The sequence below is a fragment of the Haliotis cracherodii genome, unplaced genomic scaffold (assembly GCF_022045235.1).
Source record: "Haliotis cracherodii isolate W230 unplaced genomic scaffold, xgHalCrac1.p SCAF_4, whole genome shotgun sequence".
NCBI classification, from domain to species: domain Eukaryota; kingdom Metazoa; phylum Mollusca; class Gastropoda; order Lepetellida; family Haliotidae; genus Haliotis; species Haliotis cracherodii.
Window position 1 is genome coordinate 26,796,669 of NW_027266297.1, and position 21,233 is coordinate 26,817,901.

The window sequence follows — 21,233 nt, forward strand, 5'->3', positions numbered from 1 at the left end:
TGAAATGTTGTTGTAAATGGTTCACTAATTCGCTACCGTACAGAAAATCCTTTACCTCAGTGCCATCCATGCTTGTGTGTAACAACACATACTTTTACGCTGCAAATACAGGCGTCCGTTCCTGCTCCACTGTCAACGCAGACAAGGTCCTTGCTACACCACACGAAGGTTAACTGGCTATATATCAGACATGGCTGTTATTTGTAGTAGTGTACAATGGAAAACGATACTTACAAATAGACAGCTGGGAATATTTTTTTCATTTTTTTTGCTGTCAAAATAAAGAATAAAATAGTCGCCGTGTATGTGCACTTCCGTCTGTTCCTTAGAGAAAGGTGTAAACATACCTGTTTATTGTTGCAGTAAATTTACAAAAACAGACATGATTCATTTCCACGGTATGGTAAAACAAAGTGTTGTCACCTGCTTCATTTGGCGAGGAATGATGGTGAGTGAGCACATGCAGTTGGCCCAGCTCAATGGTACGGCAACTCACAGAGTATACACATTTCAACACAACCACATTCCTTTATGGCTAGATGTTCGCATGCGTGTCTATAACGAGCGTTTGAGAAAGGGAATCAAGAATGGGAGCTGTTTATACTTGCAACACATGATATCATTCTCAACATATTGTGCGTTTCGTGTAAAATCCGGATTATAGATATATTAATAAAGAAAAGAGGTGTTAAACTACGTTTATAACGAACTCAAAGGGGACATTAATTATAATTCGTTATAACCGTAGTTCGTCATAAGCATATGTACAGCATATTACAGCAAATGGCCGGGGCAAACAAATAAGTTCGTCATATCCGTCAATTCGTTATAAGCGTGTTCATTATAAACGTAGTTTACTGTATTGTCAAAGAGTGAGTAGTGATCCAGTAATATTCCAGCTATGTCACGATAGCACAGTAGACTTGCTCGACAAGGGTCCAAGGATCTTTACCGAAACGTCGCTATTACAGTATAATTACAAAGCTCATAAACGTTGTCATCCATCAACGTCTTATAAATGCCTATCAAACAATTCATGTCACGATAGCTTTTACGAAGCAGACCCTAACTCTTTATGTTAGTTGAGCCCTTCAGTAGTATATGTCACGTTCCCACAAGCCATGAATTTATGGTTTACAACACTTGAACACATGTTCACAATCTGTTCCTCTTATGGGAATCCGTTATGTATAAGGTTCGTTTACGTCTTTCAGTGACAAGACTAAATATACACTCTTCTATAGCTACCATGCTATTGATGTTTCGGTTTTCGGACTGAGGGATCCAATTTCAGCAACATCACGGCGGGGAACACCAGAAATAGGCTTCACACATGGTACCATGTGGGAATAGAACCGTGTTCAAGGCGTGGTGAGCGAGGGCTTTACCCACTAGGCTATCTCGCAGCCTTAATAATAACCACCAGTATACAGGGGCCGATATCGGCACTACAGCGTCTTGAAGAAGTAAACGTTGCCGACGTTGTCACTTGCTTGTTGAGATGGTGTTATGTAGGATGTTGTAAAACATTTCAATTTGAGCTTCAAAGAAGCTTCCCCAAGTTCAGAGTCCTTATTAGGTAAATGTATACAAGGAACAGTGACCATAACATGATAATCATGACAAGAGAGTTTGTCATCACTGATTTTCAGTGATCCATTCACATCATTTTCACTGTTATTTTGCCTTTTACGCCGGGTGGAGTCTGTTAAGTGGGTAATCGATACTGGTTATTCTCTGGCGTTGAAGTTCCATATTCTACAGAATAAATGTTTCCATTCACCTTTTCACTGTGTGACAAAAGAAACGGAAATGAATACGAACGAAAATGCAATACAAATTGACGCTAACATTGATTCTAAAAAGTTCCATTCGTGCCAGCAGACAGACCGGAAAACTGTCATTGCTTTTACTGGTCTGGAAATGACACCAAAGTAAAGGCTATGATCCGATTTTCTGAATCATGGGCTACAAGCACACCACCAACGTTGATTTTTCATTGCGACACAAGCAAAATATTGCGCCTGAGACCAAACAATATAATGGGCTTTGTTAAGCAATTTCAGAACATTCTCTTCTTTTTCTATTACATGGCCGTAGAATAACATACAGAAAAAACCTTTGTGCTATCAAAGTACGCGTTCTATGTATACGAATCGTTCGTGTCAAAACAACTAATATAAAATTGTATTTGCTAAAAGTCCAGACTGACTGATATAAGATGGGGGTGGAGATGGATAGAAATGATCTGTCTGCCAAACACGGGGAACTAATTATAATTTAAGTATTTTAAGAGAAGATAAGCAAGTATTTAGTGTTACTTGATATAAAATTGATCCTTTGAAAGAATGGTGAATTTAAACGAGTGGATATATTGATTAACTCGGGAGTTAAAACTGGAAACCACTGGAGTTGTGAAAGATGGTTTATGTGAACATGTGATCATTAAGTGAAATATAAAGAAATCGTCAAATACAATAAATACTCTCACAAATTATGATAGAACATGTTCACGATGAAACTCAAGTGACAACAACCAGTCAAGGTCAAAGAAGAAATTTGGAAGAACCACGAACGAGCAACGCGGCCATAATTATTTACAGTCGGAACTGAACGTTTGAATCCGTTTTTATAAGAGACACAGACATCAGATATGCTGGTCTGAATGTTTGGTTGAGTTGAGAGTTCACCTGACCTCCTATGGAGAGTATTGTCACATGTTCACACCAATGACTAGTATTACTTTGTACTTTCTATTGTCCAATCTAAGTTTTCTTACAGCGATAAATCCGTGATTAATTTGTCTCTGTAGTGATATATTTCTCTCAAAATGCCAATTGCCTCCGCTTTGTTTGGACTTTGCCAACAGAAAAAGTTATGAGAAAAAAAGCTTCAAAGACTTTGGCGTTTTAAAGTATTATATGATATAGTTCCTGTTACATTAACGTGATGTCACGTTACACAAGATTGATGACAAACGACATTATTCATGAACATAGAGGAAGGCAATATGATGCTTTTAATGAAGAAAAAGCAATGTATCTTTATTGAGTACAAACAAGCGACCACAGACACAGGAAACACATTTCTATTGGCTCGGATAACGGAAATGTAGCCCTTGCAAGCACCGATGTGCAAAGAGTACAGTCTAATTGCGTTACATTATACTGTAATTACCGTTCTTGACATACATTTAGCTATTGTAGTATTCTTATACCCAAAGACCCGTGCGGCTTCCCGAACTTCCTTCCACATAAAGCTGATTATGACACGTCCGTTACATAACTCAAATATTTTTCAAAGCCATGAAAAAACAAAAACAAACTCGCTCGCAGTCACTTTTATAACAGAAAGAAACAAAATATTCACAAACAAAACATTTTCTATGAGAAACTGATTTCATAATGGACCCTTTGAATAGCGTTCAATATGAAATGTTTTAAATAATTCACGCCGTAGCGCTGTGGTTGTCTTCATCAAACATACAGAGAAAGCGATAAAACTGATTAGTCAACGTCAAACAAACATGTTTTCCAACGGAACTTTAAGTGGAAAGATGTGCTTGGAGGTTTTGTTTATATTAGACGAAGGTGAATAAAAGAAAATTAATAACAGGAGAAGCATTATAGAAGATTGCTCGAGCCAACAAACCCTGTTTGGCATCAAACAATCTTGGACATCTCGGATTTTTTTCATAGAACGCGTCTATTCATAGGACTTCAGACACAATCGTGCTCAATTCGCATGTCTGTGTGTAATCAAATTGCATTTTCTCAGTTCCCCGGTGCTTATGATTATTCAGTTTTGTGTTTGTTTCTTGGTGGGGTAGCTAAGTGATGAAACACCTGGTCTCTTCACATACATGTACTTTACAAACACATAATTAGCAATGACAATCTGCATTTCCAGGTTGACAGAATTTGGTCGTCGGTTCCAATACCGGAATCAGATCGATTATGATTCTTGGTCGGTCAGATCAATAATCATCTTTTCTTTTTTCCCCAAATCCCCTTAGGCACAACAGAAACCTGTGATCGTGGGTTCGAATCTAGGTTCGCCACGATTATATTTCTAGGATTGTCAGTGAGTGAGTATGGCTTTTAGTAACATTCCAGCTATATAACGGCGAGGGACATCAGAAATGGGCTTCACACATTGTACCCATGTCTGAATCGAACCCTGGTCTTCGGCGTGATGAGCGAACGCTTTAACTAATAGGCAACTCGACCGCCCCCTAGGTTTGTCAGCACCACACCCGAGCACATGGCTTTCAGCAAAGTTGTAATCGTCTGATACCTGCATCACTTCGGGGTTTCCCACATTAAGCTGACATGCCGTGATATAAATGGGCTACTGTTCGAAGCGGCGTTAATACCAACTCACTTATTTCCCCAAGTCGTAAATGCCAGCCATTTGGTTTTCCTCCATCAAACAGCAAACCGGTTAGGATATATCCTATTTATTAAAAGCTCCCACTCCCACCCACACGTTCCATGACGTACAGCTCTCTACATAGATCCTACATTAAACTACGGTTATAACGAACTCAAAGGGACCACAAGTTTTAGTTCGTTATAACCGTAGTTCGTTATAAGCATTTATACAGCATGTATACAGCGTATATACAACAACTGGCCGGGACCCCAAAAACTGTTCGTTATATCCGCCAGTTCGTTATAAGCGTGTTCGTTATAAACGCAGTTTATTGTTTTTTGATTTCCTGATCCCAAGGTTCGGACTTACATGTATGCCCTCCCCAGCAGCAACAAAACATCTTCAGACCCGAGCCATCAACCACCGCCCTTACAAGATACAATAAATCATAACACAGATTCTTCGCAAAGTGAGAGCACGCACTAAGAGATGTCCCCGAGATTGCGAAATCAATTGGATAAATACCGCGCCCTTTAGAAAAAAGCCCGGGTCGCTGCAAGGCTATCCACGTGTTACAGCCACCACCGCCATTTGTCAGGTTTCGATTTGTGAAGCGTGCTTAATATTAGATATAAGAAATCCCACTAATGCAAACACACAAAAAAAGGATTATGTTTATGCTGTGGAGATAGCGGTGATTTCGCTGGATAACTTCTACAGAAATCGATTACTGCTGGCGCATTTAACACGGCAGATGGGGCGAACGAGTAATTCGACACCCCAACTGTGGGTCACTCAGGTGAAAACAGTTGACTGTTATACCTGAAAGAAACATGACCGACTGGCAGGAAATGTTAAAAGCAGTTGAAAGGATATTATAACAGGTTAAAAAAATATTTATCATGTTTTATGAAATAGCTGCCTCTTCTGATAATTAATATTCTTTGTGTTTGTTAAAGGATGACGGACACAAGGTAATACACGTTTTCTCTGTTTCTTCAGAAAGAGTGTTTATGACGTTTAGTGGTGTGATTGTGAACCAACTGTGACAGTCAATGTGAGGTGTATGACAACAATGACTTTGATGACTTTGATACAACAGTAATCTGTATAATAAACGCCGACTATCCGTTGATATAAACTTAAAGACATTAATCGATTCCGGAGAAATGATGGAAAACCGAACACAAAATTAAAAACGTGTAGTTATATCTGACATGTAAAAACTCTTTACACCACACGAAAAGTGTCCAATGTCAACATAACGAGGACCATTCGGAATTCTTGAAACGAAACACAGATGTCACTTGGAATAGAGGAAACACAGATGTCAAGGGAAATCGAAGAAGACGCTAAGGGGAATCAGTGAAACACACATGTTAAGTGGAATAGAGGCAACAGATGTCAAGTGGAATAGAGGAAACAGATGTCAAGTGGAATAGAGGAAACAGATGTCAAGTGGAATAGAGGTAAACAGATGTCAAGTGGGATAGAGGAAACACAAATGTCAATTGACATAGAGGAAACAGATGTCAAGTGGGATAGAGGAAACACACATGTCAAGTGAAATAGAGGAAACAGATGTCAAGTGGGATAGAGGAAACACACATGTCACGTGGAATAGAGGAAATACACACGTCAAGTGGAATAGAGGAAACACAGATGTCAAGTGGGATAGAGGAAACACACATGTCAAGTGGAATAGAGGAAACACAGATGTCAAGTGGGATAGAGGAAACACACATGTCAAGTGGAATAGAGGAAACACAGATGTCAAGTGGAATAGAGGAAACAGATGTCAAGTGGAATAGAGGAAACACAGATGTCAAGTGGAATAGAGGAAACACAGATGTCAAGTGGGATAGAGGAAACACAGATGTCAAGTGGGATAGAGGAAACACAGATGTCAAGTGGAATAGAGAAAACACAGATGTCAAGTGGGATAGAGGAAAAAACAGATGTCAAGTGGAATAGAGAAAACACAGATGTCAAGTGGGATAGAGGAAACACACACATCAAGTGGGATAGAGGAAACACAAATGTCAAGCGGAAATAGAGGTAACACACACGTCAAGTGAGATATAGGAAACACAAATGTCAAGTGGGATAGAGGAAACACGGATGTCAAGCGGAAATAGAGGTAACACACATGTCAAGTGAGATATAGGAGACACAGATGTCAAGTGGAATAGAGGAAACACAAATGTCAAGTGGGATAGAGGAAACATAGGTGTCAAGCTAATACAGGAAACAGATGTCAAGTGGGATAGAGGAGACGGAATTGATCATGAAGTAGACGCTAAGTGGAATCGGTGAAACACATATGTTAAGGTGAATAGAGGAAACACAGATGTCAGGTGAAACAGATGACAAACACATGTCAAGTGGCATGGAAGAAACACTTACCGTTCAAATGACATCAGACTTGACTACTCAGTCGTGATGGTGTAGGACGTTATATGGCAACTCATGCCACAACTCTTCTGAACACATGATCTGACCGAAACTGGACAGACAGCAGTAAATAGCTACACGTACAGCGCCGTATCGACCGCGGCACCAACGCACCCATCTCCACAAAGTGCTTTAATTGAGATGTCCTAACGCCAGTATCACATGCCTGCTGACAGACGAGGGTAGCAGGTTCTCGTTTCACACTCCGTTAAACACAAAAAGAAGGTGTGGGTGACCTCCCGCCGTGAACAAAACATCTATTTCAGCGAAATTTTGAACTAATCTCACGCTATTGTAACGTCAAGTCCAATGTTTACGTTGCCAGGTGGGTTGGAATATGTTGAAGAACGTGATTAATACTCTTTGCTTGGCCTTTTGGCCCCGTAGCTGTCACTACCTCGTGACGGACAAACAGATACATGTGCGTAATTAATCATTCATCTCCAGAGACCTTATATATAGTAGAACTACAATAGCGTTGGGTAAATTACATAATACTATAAGCACTGTCATGTTGTATTATTCATCATTCACCCGAAGATTTGTTTGTTTGTTTGTTGTTTAACGCTGCACTCAGAAATATTGCACCTATATGACGGCGGTATGTAAATAATCGAATCTGGACAAGACAATGGACATCATAAGCATCGATCCACGCAATTGGGATAGATGACATGCACCATCCAAGTCCACGAGCCTCACCACCCGATCCCGTTTAAATAATAGTCGACTCTAAGGACAAGCACAGTCGCCCTTAACAGCAAGCATGGGTTGCTGAAGACCTATTCCACCCGCATCTTCACGGGTCCCAAACGCTGAGAGATTTCATCAGCATGAATGTATACAAGTGTCCTTTCATAATCTAAACCTTTTTTACACAAACCATGACACATAAATGCAATACTAAACCATAAACAAAATGCTTAACGGTGTAGGATGTGTATAGTTAATGAGCTTGTATTCCATGGTTCCATATCATGTTCAAGGCCTGCTATTCTGTCACTGTCAGAACATAAAGTCTCACATTGCCATGACTGCTACATTATAAACCGTTAGCTACGTAAAGCTGTGCCGGGCATATCGAACCGTTCCAGGATTAATACACTTACAGCCCAACAACGTAATCTCTTGTTATTCGGAACTTCCTGCTTTTTTCTGAAATTATGTTTTTGCTAATGATTTAGAAATTGGTATGCTGGATTCAGTTACACGGAGACAGCAAAAAGGGACAGTTTGGAAAGGTTCACAAAATGAAACAGAGAATAGCTCTCCATGTATAAATAATCTCTCAATTAATTTTTGTGTGCAACAAATGCATACTTGTGTGTGCGTTTCTATACTTTCTTCAATGATGGTTTCATTGACAGATGTTGGAGGAGAATTATCTTAATACTCTGTGTATCTGTGTGTGTAATGAACAATGAATAACAAGAACAAGAACAGCAAGAACAAGAACAACAACAACAATGAGCTTGCATATATTTATGTAAATATGTAACCAGTATTTGAACTCTGAATGCAAAGATGATTTGATTTGATTTGTTAAATTTAGTACATATTCCAGATGTAGCAGCAGCATGTTTGTTTGTTTATTTGTTGTTTAACGCCGCACTCAGCAATATTCGCATATTGACATCATGAGCATCGGTACACTCAATTGGGATCGATGACATGCATCAACCAAGTCAACGAGCCTGACCACCCGATCCCGTTAGTCACCTCTTACAACCAGCATAGTCGCCTTTTACGGCAAGCGTGGGTTCCTGAAGACCTATTCTACCCCGGATCTTCGTGGATCTTTACGGGTCAGCAGCAACATGAGTCACTGCGATGTGGATGCCTTATGAAAATCACATGAATCATTAAAGGATCTGGTTCGAAATAAAAGAACGGTTAATGTAATAACACATTGCAAATTGCCTTCCAAAAGATATTTCCCTGAATTTGTAACTTGAATTGAATTAACTGTCCATTATTATTCATGAAAATCTGAATCGCTCAATAGTTGTGAACTGCTTAAATGGCTACGACGTACATTATAATGTAATTACTTCATCGATTTACAATGACGTGAAAAAATATAGTGCAGACATATTAGCGACACAACAAAGACTATTAGTTGAAGGCATACGGTAACAAAGTATGACTTTTTTAATTTGAAATAATCGTCGTTTACGATATTGATCGCAGTATGGAACACGATATCAACGGGATTTGTGGGTTTGTCTTTAATCGTTCACTGCTTTATATCATTATGTTAACAATTGTCTGAAGTTCCACTTCCAAACGGATTTATTTTATTGCAAATCATGAATTTTCATGTATATGATCATCATGTAATGCTTTCTATGTTTGCATCTGGGGGTGAGTTGAAATGGGTTTTAGTGTCGCGTTTAAGATTATTGCACTGATATATCGACGTGCGTCCGTGTGTCCGTGGGTCCGTGTGTCCGTGTGTGGCTGCTTGTACTAGTCCGGACTAATGAGTATTTTAAAGTACAAGGTAAGAGGCCCATGACGCGATTTAACAGAAATACCCCATCCAGACCACATCACGTCTCAATATATAATTAAATATACTCAACAACAAAAGTTCCTGTGACACCAATATTTTAGTGTATTTTTCAAAGAAGTAAAGTTTGGTTTTCAATATTGTAGTACATGTATGGAATCAAGTCACAAACACGCAACTGCTACAGAAAAGCATGCTTTCCATGCAAGTGTTTTATGCAGGCCCCATGCATTTCACTACGCAAGAGTGGGTATAAAAACATGTGCGTTGTTTAGCATCGTGCTGACAGCAACCACTCAGAAAAACAACAACATTACGCAATTATTCAACATTACGAAATGCCACGCCTGTCCGAAAATGAGCGTCTGTGAGTCATTGGTATGCTTGAAGCAGGATCGAGTGAACGTGATGTTGATGTAAGACAATTTAACGTCCACAGAAACACCACTTGGTGTTTATGGCAACGTTGGCAACAGACGAATGCGATCAGAGACCATCCTCGGAGAGGCAGGCCACGCGTAACCAATAATCGACCAAGACAACTGGATTCGAACAACACACCTACGAAATCGATTCCAGCCAGCAACAGTGACTGCAAGAAGCATCCCTGGCCTTCGACGAATATCTTCACAAACCGTACGTCTCCGCCTCAGATGTGCAGGGATTATCGCAAAAGACCCACCAGACATCAGGAAAACCACCGTCAAGCACGTCTACAGTGGTGCAGACAGCGTCTACGCTGGACAAGTTCAGTGGGGAAAGGTTCTATTCACTGACGAGTCTCGTTTTCACCTCCACCACAGCGATGGACGGATTCGAGTGTACCGATGTTGAGGTGAACGTTACGTGTCATGGAAGAAGAACGGTTCGGGGGCTGCAGCGTTATGGTATGAGTTGGGATTACAGCAAGACAGAGGACCCGTTTGATAGTGGTAGAGGGAAATCTCAATGGCTACCGCGACGAGATAATCGGCCCTTTTGTTCTACCGTTTTTGCGTCGTCATGGCCTAGGCATTACCTTTCAACATGACAACGCCCGGCCCCATATTGCTCGACTTGTTCAGGATTCTCTTCAACAAAACAACGGGAATGTCATCCCCTGGACGGCTCGTTTCCCTGATCTCTCACCAATCGAGCACATATGGGGTGAGATTGATCGGTGCCTTCGACATCAACCACGTGTTCCACAGACACTCCAGGAACTTCGAAACATGCTCAAGCAGATATGGACAGATATCCCACAGGACTTTGTGCGACGCCTGGTCCATTCCATGGGACGAAGATGTGTTGCTTGCATCGCAACCAGAGGTGGACACACACGCTATTGATTTGTAAATTGACATTTTGGCATGATCATGTCTTTTATGAAATCACGCATTTTCTGAAGTCAGTATGGCAAATTAAACCATTTGAACACTTACAGGAGTCTTTTATCGGTTGCAAACCGAAATTGTTTCAGATTTGGTAAAAAACATAACTTTGCATTAAATCTTATATTCAATGTCACAGGAACCTTTGTTGTTCAGTATATATTATAATGTCGGTTGGTAATAAACAAATAAAATAATACCATGTAAGTTGTTCTGGTTTTCCATAGAAACAAGTGAAATCTGGAATACAAACTTAGGGTAAGATTAAACATTGTTGATCAATAAAGATCTCCGAGAAACCCCCAAATTTATTTTAACCCAACAAGAAGAATCTAGAGAGACTTGACAGTAATTGGTAATGGAATCACTCCTTTTAGATTTCGTTTTTGTATGATACCATTACTTCGGCAAACAAGTAATAAAGAATCATTGGGGACTTGTTAGTAATTCATAATGAAATCACTGGCTTTCGATTCAGTATTTTTATGATTTCATAACCTCAACAAACAAGTAATAAAGTAGGGTGCGATTACTCATCGGCGACTAAATTGGTTTCGCAGCTCTTTTGCTGAATTTACGAGCTCAACTGGTTTTATGTTCTCTGATGCCGACCGAGTAGGAATGAAGAACCCTTCCAAGGAAACCAGTATCTCAAATCTAATCCAACCTTTTCGAAATATTGCAGAACAGTTTACTGACCGAATGAAGAATATGGGGCCGCGCATTTGCATGTGCCCCTCCTGGAACTAATTTTTATGGCCGCCACAGTACTATGCAATGTAAAGATACTTGATTCATTACCTTCCAACAAAAATACATATTTATTCTGCGGTGTCCTCGTCCTTTTCCAACTGGATCCATATTTGAATAATAATGTGCCTAGTCTGAACTGATTACCATACTTCGCTCCTGATTACCTTCCTCGGGCAATTTCGCTGGCAGAAAACGGTGTACGACCAGTATTACTTTCTGCTATGGCTTGTACAAAGGAGAACCTCTCAACTATGAAACACATCGTAGTGTTATCACCGTCAATTAAGTTTTATTTAAGATATCACTCTTTTCAAGGACAAAATGTAAATATGGTAAAACTTTGTATTCATTAATTGCATGCAAAGTCGTTTTCCGCACACAAACTGGCTGTCCCAGACAATTGGTAATGTAAATGTTTTTATGAGGCACTTTCGCATACGTGTCATTGATATGTTTAATCAGAAATAGCATTGAGCGATTTACGAAAGTTCAAGATATGATACTTACCGTCAGTTCAAGTCATTGTTTGAACCAGAATTGTATTTATCAAACTTACGGAACAGGAATTTTCGTAACATCATTATTCATTTTAGATTTGGGCATAAATGATATAAAAATTAATACAGGAAGATTTTCATCTGTTTAGAAATCCCTTATGCCCATTCTGTGACATTGTTGTCGAAGATGAAAACCATTAGATGTTTAGTTGCCCTATATACGAAAATCTCAGAAACAAGTACTTCTCGCAGTGGTCTTTATCTCATTTTAATGCTATAAGATAGTCTTCATTACTGTCCTGCAAGAATCTTCTAACACATCAACTGTCTTTGTACATACATCATGTTGAATTGTTACCTTGACTTGGTGTCTTATAAAATATGTTTGGCCTGTGGCCTTTCATACAATAAAGAATTGAACTGAATTGAGGAGAATGTCTTACTTGCTATTTGATTGGCAGTGTTTGACGTTTTCGTTTTTGAGGAGAATGGTCTGAAAAACAAATCTTCAATGTTTTAGTATCGCCTTTAAATGATTTAAATGAATTGTCTTTCATGGGGGTTATGCCTTTTAGTTTATATGGAGAAAACAATTCTGCTTGTCACGATCCATGTCGATATAACGGAATGGATGTTTGCAAAAGTACCAAACAAGGGATTTTGATCATCAGAGGAACGTCATATTGATTTATTACACATTGAATGATGTACTTTGTTTTGATTGGCGACCTCATTTAACAACGTTTGTACTATTCTAATCATGCTGTTGATTTGTGAATTATCCAAATGAGACACATCAGCATGAATAATATTATTTTGTGATCATGTGGAAAATATGAATTATGTCGGTTTTCTACTGATTGTAAGGACAGAATAGATATAAATCATATTTGCCCTGATAATGGATATTTGAATTAAGGTATTATCAAATACCATCTTTCAGATAAGACATCGAAGGTTAAACTTATTCTTATGTTTACGTGGTCATTTTCTAAATGCAATGTCAATATCTTATCAGGGTGATCAATAGTTATAGGTTTTGGCCGATATAAAATCAAGATTATCAAAATTCTACCGAATTATCAGCGAAGAGTTATCTTTCTTAACATAAGCAAGACCGCCATGGAATATTTTTTTCCTCATGAACAAAAGCATCAAATTAACCTAGTTACTCCGATGGGAACAATTCTGGGCGTATCATCTCCTACACGATCAATAAATCCCAGACATATTTTCTTTCTTTAAAATGAAAACTCTGATTACCCTCAGCAGATTACTCTCTTGTAATGAATGAAAGAAGCAGAGGACACAACGCCATCCATGTTTCCCCTTGATCTGTGCAGAGAATAACGGAGTCATGGTACATGTGCGTTCAACGGGAGCATGTATCGCAAGAGAGTTTAATTTCCACATGGTCCAGATTCCCTTCATGCCAACCATCAGAGCATTTGGCGTCTGTGTATCATAACAGACAAGCATTGAGGGAATGATGCGTAGGAAGATTGTCTAAGGAGCATGAATTTACTGACCCCCGAAACGTGCGATAGATATCAATTGTGGGATCCGTTTTCGAGTTTGAGGTTTTGAGTTTGAACAAGGGCATGCGAAACGATACAACAATACGAAATATCCGAAATATTCTTTGATGTTAGCTGAACTGTGTTTATTATGGGATTGGTGCGATTTTTAGTTGAACTTCAATTTTGTTAGTCTTGATGGTTACAACCAACCTACTCTCGAGGTCCTTGTCTATAGTAGAGGGGGCACAGGTGGCCCAGTCGTCTAAGGCGCCGCGATTCGCTGTGCAGAGTTGCGTCCCTTGGGCACGCCAGAAACCTATGATTGTGGGTTCGAATCCCGGTTCGCCCCAATTATGTTTCTAGGTTTGTCAGCACCATACCCGTGTTTGTGGGTTTCACCGAAGTGGTAACCGTCTGAGACATGCATCACTTCCGGCTTTCCTCCCACATTAAGTTGACACGCCGTGATATAACTGTAATGCTGTTAAAAGCTGCGTTAAACCAAACTCACTCTCTCACTATAATGGAATTTTCTTGTCCTTATTACAGCTGGGCAACGTTGTTAACAGCTCTTTGAGGGCTAAAGATGTAAACTGCCTGGTAAAAGAAAGTACTTTACATTTCATTCACGTTCATTTTCAAGAGATACAGTTAAATTGGATTTGACCAGAACATTACAAACGTTATCAAAACGTTACTGGTTTGAAAGCAGTTGCCGAAACACTGCACAACACAATGATACTCGTTTCAATTACCATACACTAACTATTTGTTGTTTGTTTCATTTTTTTCCACCATCAACCATGGGTGTATACTTTCTTTCGTGCGTCAGTTATGCCTTTGTCTTGAATGCACATTCGAATCCACGGTCATAGGTTTCTGACACGCCTAAGGGAGGCAACTTTACACAGGAATTGCTCTACATGATGAAAGATATTAGCACATAAATGATGTGTGGAGCATTGCTATGATATCATTTGGTACCAATAGAATTTGAACCATCAAAACGCAGCAGAAACTATATGTATATCCCAAACTTACAAAAACAGAAAAATACAAACTGAAGCACAGCGAAACATTGTCCGACTGGAACCTGGATAATTGCATTCGGCTGTATTCAGTGTGCTCCACAGCATCATTTGGTATCGGTACTTACAGAATGGTGCGTCAGGTGACTCCCTAAATATTTTCTTATGCTTTCAGGTTATTCTTAGGACATAGTGTTCCTGTCACATTTGCACCTAACAGGATGTCACCTTATCTCCTATTCCTAGTCCCGTGAAATTTCCGGGTTAGAACTGGTCTTTAACAAACCATGCCTGTCGTAAGAGGTGACTGTCGGATGGTCAGCTTCGAAACTGACTAGATAGATACATGTGATCGTATCCCAATTGCGTAAACGGATGCTCATGATGTCAATCACTGGATTGTTTGGTCCAGGCTAGATTATTTATCAGATCACCGTCATATAACTGGAATATTGCTACGTTCAGCTTTAAATAACAAACAAATAAACAAACAGCATATTCTTAAAAGTCCAAGGTGTACCTAGAGTGAGAAAGCTGCACTACCGGAAACGCTCGTAAAAGCTTACATATCGCTGCATGAAATTGTATATACAAACTGTTTACATGAAGTAACGCCTTTTCGAGAGATAGAACGCTATCTCGTTAGATGGGCGAGACACAAATTATTCTGTCATGAAAATATACGTGATGAGTGTAGTTAATTGTATTTGACTGACAGCAAAGGTTTCCTGGCAAAGATGGATGCTTTTAAGAGGCCATCGTATAGTTATAGATGTCATATCCCATCATGTTAGTGTAGACGTCTTACGTTAACGGAAATGCTTGTTTTTGTAATAAATTATAATGGTCTTACGGATATGTCTTCACAGTAATAAATCATTCAGTTGAAGATGATAAATTGGCATCCAGAAATGACATGTTGTAAATATTAGATGATTAGTTCTGACATGTGTTTATATTCTATTAGTTGAAACAATAGAGTCAACACTTTAGAAAGCATACTCAACGTCAAAAGAAACGCGAACCATAGAAACATATAGAGAAGTATGTACGTAAAGAAAATATGTTTACTAATTAATGACAAAACTAACAATAAGTCAAGTGTTACCCCCGAGTGTCTTTATTCTTAACATAATATTCTGTATGTGATTTCAAAACTTTACACGCTAATGGTGCAATTCGAGTCATAGATCTATGACGTCATATGTGGAACGTTCATGAGCATCGGTTCACACAACATACATGTACCAGTATCGAACCAATCTAATATCTCTTGAATATGAGAAATTCTTCATATATTAACCAACACATATGGTATTCGCGTTTCTTTTGGCGGTGAGTATATTAATTGACATTACACATCGGATTGGTTGTACTAAGACGTCTTAATATCGATCATGATGTGTGGGAGGCTACAATTTTCAAACTTGTCCCAATTACCATTTTCGCAGGTACTTTCCAAATTTCGGATTAGAAAGAACCAAACTTTAGGAATGTCGAAATTGCTACGAACAGCATATGACATCAATAAAACAGACGTTTGTACTTGCGTTAATGTGTTTATCGAAAACAATTTGCTCGAGAAAGCGAATGCACAGTACATTTTGCTACAAACTGTTACATTGTTTACATCGATTCACGGAGAACTGAACCTGCTAAGCCTAATACATTTAAATACATATCCAGATTAAATTGGTAATATCAGACGGTCAACATTTTACCAAATAATACACACGAATGTAACGACCACGTGCATAATAGAAGAGATTTCTAAAGAAACGTTCATACCAGGAACTGATTCACTGTAAACCTTGCTTGAAGGCTCTCAGTCCGTATTTTTTTATAGTGGAACGAATGGAATTTGCTATCCAAATACCTCTCCACTTCCAAAAGATGTCGGATGAAATCGAAAGTAAACACGTTCGTCTATAAATCTATGTCTCGTCTGAAAAATCCGAGTGCCGGCAAATATTTGCCACAACTGACAGAAGGTTTGGAAGTGAGAATTAACATACACTCATATGATCGCTATTATGGCTTTAAATGGAGGGCCAAGGGATTGGTATGTACCTTTAGGTCTGTAAAGTCCGGTGACCAGATATGAACGTAATGATGGCGCGTCAAAGACATTACATTTAGAACTCGCAATAGCATGACCCTTTGCAAGACATGGTCTTCGCAATCAATGGCCTGGTATGGTTTCAGATGCGGGAGGCATTTATGGGTTAAGCCCGGAGATGGTATTGTTGCAATTGGCAGGGTTATGGCTCATTCAATGCTTCAAAAGAAGTAGCAGTCTTCTTGAAGACCACAGGCGAATTTTATGTGTTAGGGTTAATTGTGTGCCAACATCTCTGGTATTTAACACGGTAGTAGCATCATAAAAGCGCTTGTCCTTCATAAACGTCAGGGGGCACGGGTGGCCCAGTCGTCTAAGGCGCCGCGATTCGCTGTGCAGAGTTGCGTCCCTTGGGCACGCCAGAAACCTATGATTGTGGGTTCTAACCCTGGTTCGCCCCGATTATGTTTCTACTTTTGTCAGCATCATACTTGTGCTCGTGTGTTTCACCGAAGTGGTAAACGTCTGATATCTGCATCACTTCAGGCTTTCCTCCCACATTAAGCTGACACGCCGCGATATAACTGTAATACTGTTAAAAGCGGCGTTAAACCAAACTCTATCACTCATAAACGTCATTTGTGAGTTTGTCCTGTTGCAGCTTTGAACCAGACACTTTAACAGTTTATTGTAGTAGTTGACGTATAATTCATCTCAGTGACCTCTGACCTTCTTTATGCTGACCGATAAGGCCGTTTGATGACAGATATTTTCCTGTATTCGCATATGACCTGTTCATAATAATCATCTGAATTCATCAATATCAGTCAAAGCAATTATTTAGAAACATACCGTGTTAATCCAATTGTGCTTAATTAGCCCCTTATAAACTACAGGGAAAAAGAAAGTATAATTACTGTTACTCTTGAAATTTGAATTTGGCCAAAAGAGAACTAACATAATCAGATAGCTATGAAATTTGATCCGTCATTTCGAAAATAAAATTGTATGAATTCCATCTTTATATATTTTTTCAAACGATTATCAGGAAAGCATTTTCGGCCAAGAATATGTCATTATGGACTTTTTACCTCTTAAAAGCTTATGTTTTCACATCCACATCCTCTGGCAGGTTTAAAGATTCTCGTGTGACCTATAATGTATTTTAATGTATCAATTTAGCTGGCTATCTATGTCTACATTTTATTTTACATATGTTGAATGTGACAGACAAAAAACGTCACTATCGGTCCCAGTCATCGTGCGACAAGCCCTCGGCCCAGTTGGTTGGTCATTTGACCTTTGGTCTGTTCAGCCTTGACCGATATGGATACACAACAACCTGGACTTGATATTTTAGGTGGACTGTCACGATAATACGTTAATTACATTCAAGTGAATAAAGTGCAGCAATATTCATATTGAATAAATACTGAACGTACTTATGTTGTATTATCGTTGACGTCAACACAACATATATGGATTTGGAGATTGGGTTGATAAAGTCTCAGATACCTTGACAGACGGCAGCTGTTATTTACTGTATCACGTTTTGACAAAGCCACGAGGGAGAGACGTGACTAGGCATGGCATGCCCCCCAGCATGTCCAGTTAACGTGATATGTGTTGCCATCGAGGGATGGGAGGTGTATTGTTATCCTGTGGAAGCTTCACCAATTAATACTGTGACAGATGTAGCAGGTCAGTCATACTGGAGAGACATGATTCATTACTCTGAATCAGTCGATTCAACCAGAATGATTAATGCCAACAATCCTCATTGTGTGGTATCTGTGATTGATCACCCATTCACGAACATCATAGCACACACTTAGACGCTTTAGTTCACTTAACTGGACTGTCAAAGATGTATATGTGAGAATAAATAAATTCTGTGGCATTGGTATGCTTATCAGGTCGTTGTCGATTCAGTCCCTGGATCTGATCTTGACTGATATTACTGAGCACATTCTATTACAGTAGTCCAGTCTGGACATGATATGGGTAATTACAAGCTTCACTGCAGCATCCTGAGTGAGATAGTCCCTCGGTTTTCCAAAGTTCCAGAGTCGGTAGCTAGCTTCCTTGCATATGTACGATACCTGGTCTTACATTTTCAGTTTTTTTGTCAATAAAAACCCCAGGCTTAAGGTTCTTTACTTTTGATACCGGAGATTCTTGTGTTTCCAATTGAAATGCCCACAACTGCTTTTTGGAATTTAGAAAGTTTTGCAGTTGGGCCATTCAGTATATACTCACTTTTGTCTTCATTAAATTTTCAGGAGAAATGCAATCTTCCAAGATTTGATGTCATGGCAAAGTTCTTCTATAGTGATTCAGACATGATCGTAGTTTTGTATGATGATGCTCTGTGATCGACCAGAGAGATGGGAACCATTCAAAAGCAGTACGGGCGATGCCCAAAGCAACTCCTTCTGAGTAGTGTCTGGTGGTTGATGGTTTCAAAAGCAGCTGGAGATCCAATAAGCACATGATATATTTTACTTTGGTTAACCTCGAGAAATAGTTTGTGACTTCTATTAGTGTAGCTTCGGGGCTGTGGCACTATCTGTGTGTAGACAGATGGTATTCCTGCATGTTGTTTCTTCCAGATGATCCTCAAACACTTTGGACAGGAATAAAGATTAGATCCTAGATTTGCCCTATCTACATGCAGAACGCAAACCACCATTTAGATAGATTTTTAAGTAAATATAATTGTTGTAAACTCTATCTTGAATGCATTTCCCCTTCTCCTTGTTTGGAGTAAATAAAAAACACCAAGACCAGAGAATAACCAGTCTCTATCGCACAAATAAGATATTTCTTACTTTATCGAAACCTGAACAAGACAGACTGAAATGAAAGGCTAATACAGGTATAGTCATGTCATCCACGATGCCTTCAATACATGTCAATATTCATAAGACATCGCAATTTGGAAATATAAAAAAAGCACAACTGAATTCTACTTATCATTTATCTTCCATAGATGTTACGTTTTGTGAAGCAAATCTTAGAAAATAATCGCTGATGATTGATTAAGAGCGATTTATATCATACCAAAAATGAACGCTTAAAGTAACAGCTGCTAGACTTGAGGTAATACCGAAGTAATTTGCACACGAAATATTAATTATCAAGGTCTGTGCCCATATATGCTTTCAGAGAGTGTTCAATTACAAATTAAACATTTTCTGTTATCTTTTGGAACACTTTTTAGTCCAAATATGGACTATTTAAAAGAAAGAAAGATGTGAAGCACTATGTAGGCATACATGTATGTAATGTGTAACTCAGGCGCTGATTCTAAGGTTCTACCAGACTGAGTTCAAGTGAACAATGATTATAGACCAGAGTACATGCCATCATTTGCAGTTCAGTTACTTGGTACCTGCTGATATCAGAGCATACTGAAGTAAAGAACTATTGATCTCGAGTTAGTGGATATTAAAGAACACCAGAACATATTAACATAGGGAATACCAAGTCAAATATCTCGCCCGTGGTCAATATGTCCTCCAAGTATAGGACAATAGGCAGCGTATCCCCAAACCAATCCCATCATAGACGCATTTGTTATCTTAAAACTATTGGAAGTCGAAATAGCTGCAATGTCTTGATGCTTTAGACACAGTTTATTGTACATAAAAGCAGATAAAGCCATGCAGGAAGTAATGTAACGTTGGGCTCCTATTCAGCTGTGGCTCTAAGTGCTAATAAACTGCAAATCGTATTCTAGGGATGAGGCCAAATTGAAAGTAAATATTCGTTTGTACAAGCCAATAGAATGCCCTACAGAAACATAACCAGGTCTTGGCAAATATTTGCAGTAGTGCGGGTGCTTTAAGTATGTGAATTACCATTGTTTTCTTCGGAACTTTGAGAAGAGAGAAGTGTTAATATTTTTCACATGTGAAATCAATTTCCACTGATTTTTATATCATTTCGTATTCACAAACTCTGCACGATAGATTATACTTCCTTTCATGGATTGATATACACGTGTTGTTACATGTACTCTTCAAATAAAGAAATTCAAGGTGAACAAATGACACGATGAATTCCAAATACCGGAACTATCGCGTTGGACTCTCCAAATGACATTTGTGGTGAAACCAGATATATTTTTTACATAAAAACATTCGTTGAACACAACCCTAAACAATCTACGGTGTAGGTCACCAGAAATCAGTTTCACACTTGTACCCATGTTGGGAATCGAGCCCAAGCTTTCGGCGATACGAGGGAACGCTTCAACCGCTAGGCTACCCGACCAATCCTTGGTCGGTTAGAAGTACACATAGGAGTACATGGTTAGGAGAGATGGAGCGATCACCAGATCACCAGTAGGATCTGAACACATTCTAAAAAACACCGCGGAAGCGTAAAGGTCTCAAGCCAGACAGAAACAGGTCTGACTTGAATCGCTTTGCTCACCGTTTGCAGACTCTTCGGAACTACTCAACATATACCATCTGTAATACAAATTTCAGACGAGAACGACACCGTGACCGAGTATAATATAAGAAGCTGACGTTAGATTAAGAAGATGGAGATTTGTTCGCCATAACAGATCTTGCCGAATATTTCCTGTTATGCGAACAGCATCGCCCGTAACTCAGGTACTTTGGAGGATCGATCAGGGTGACGGTGAGAAAAGGCT

General features: G+C 39.1%; 1 protein-coding gene across 3 annotated transcripts in view; it reads right to left on the reverse strand.

Annotated features, from left to right (window-relative positions):
* The window catches only part of LOC139479948 (prostaglandin E2 receptor EP4 subtype-like), a 75,109-nt gene that overhangs the window by 46,459 nt on the left and 7,417 nt on the right, over positions 1-21,233 (reverse strand). Inside the window, exon 1 of one of the 3 annotated variants that reach the window (XM_071262892.1) lies at positions 12,404-12,455. The exons of the other annotated variants lie outside the window; for them this stretch is intronic. The gene's annotated coding sequence lies outside the window, so the exon portion shown is untranslated. Of the gene's footprint in view, positions 1-12,403; positions 12,456-21,233 lie in introns of those variants that run through there. 3 annotated transcript variants of the gene reach the window in all.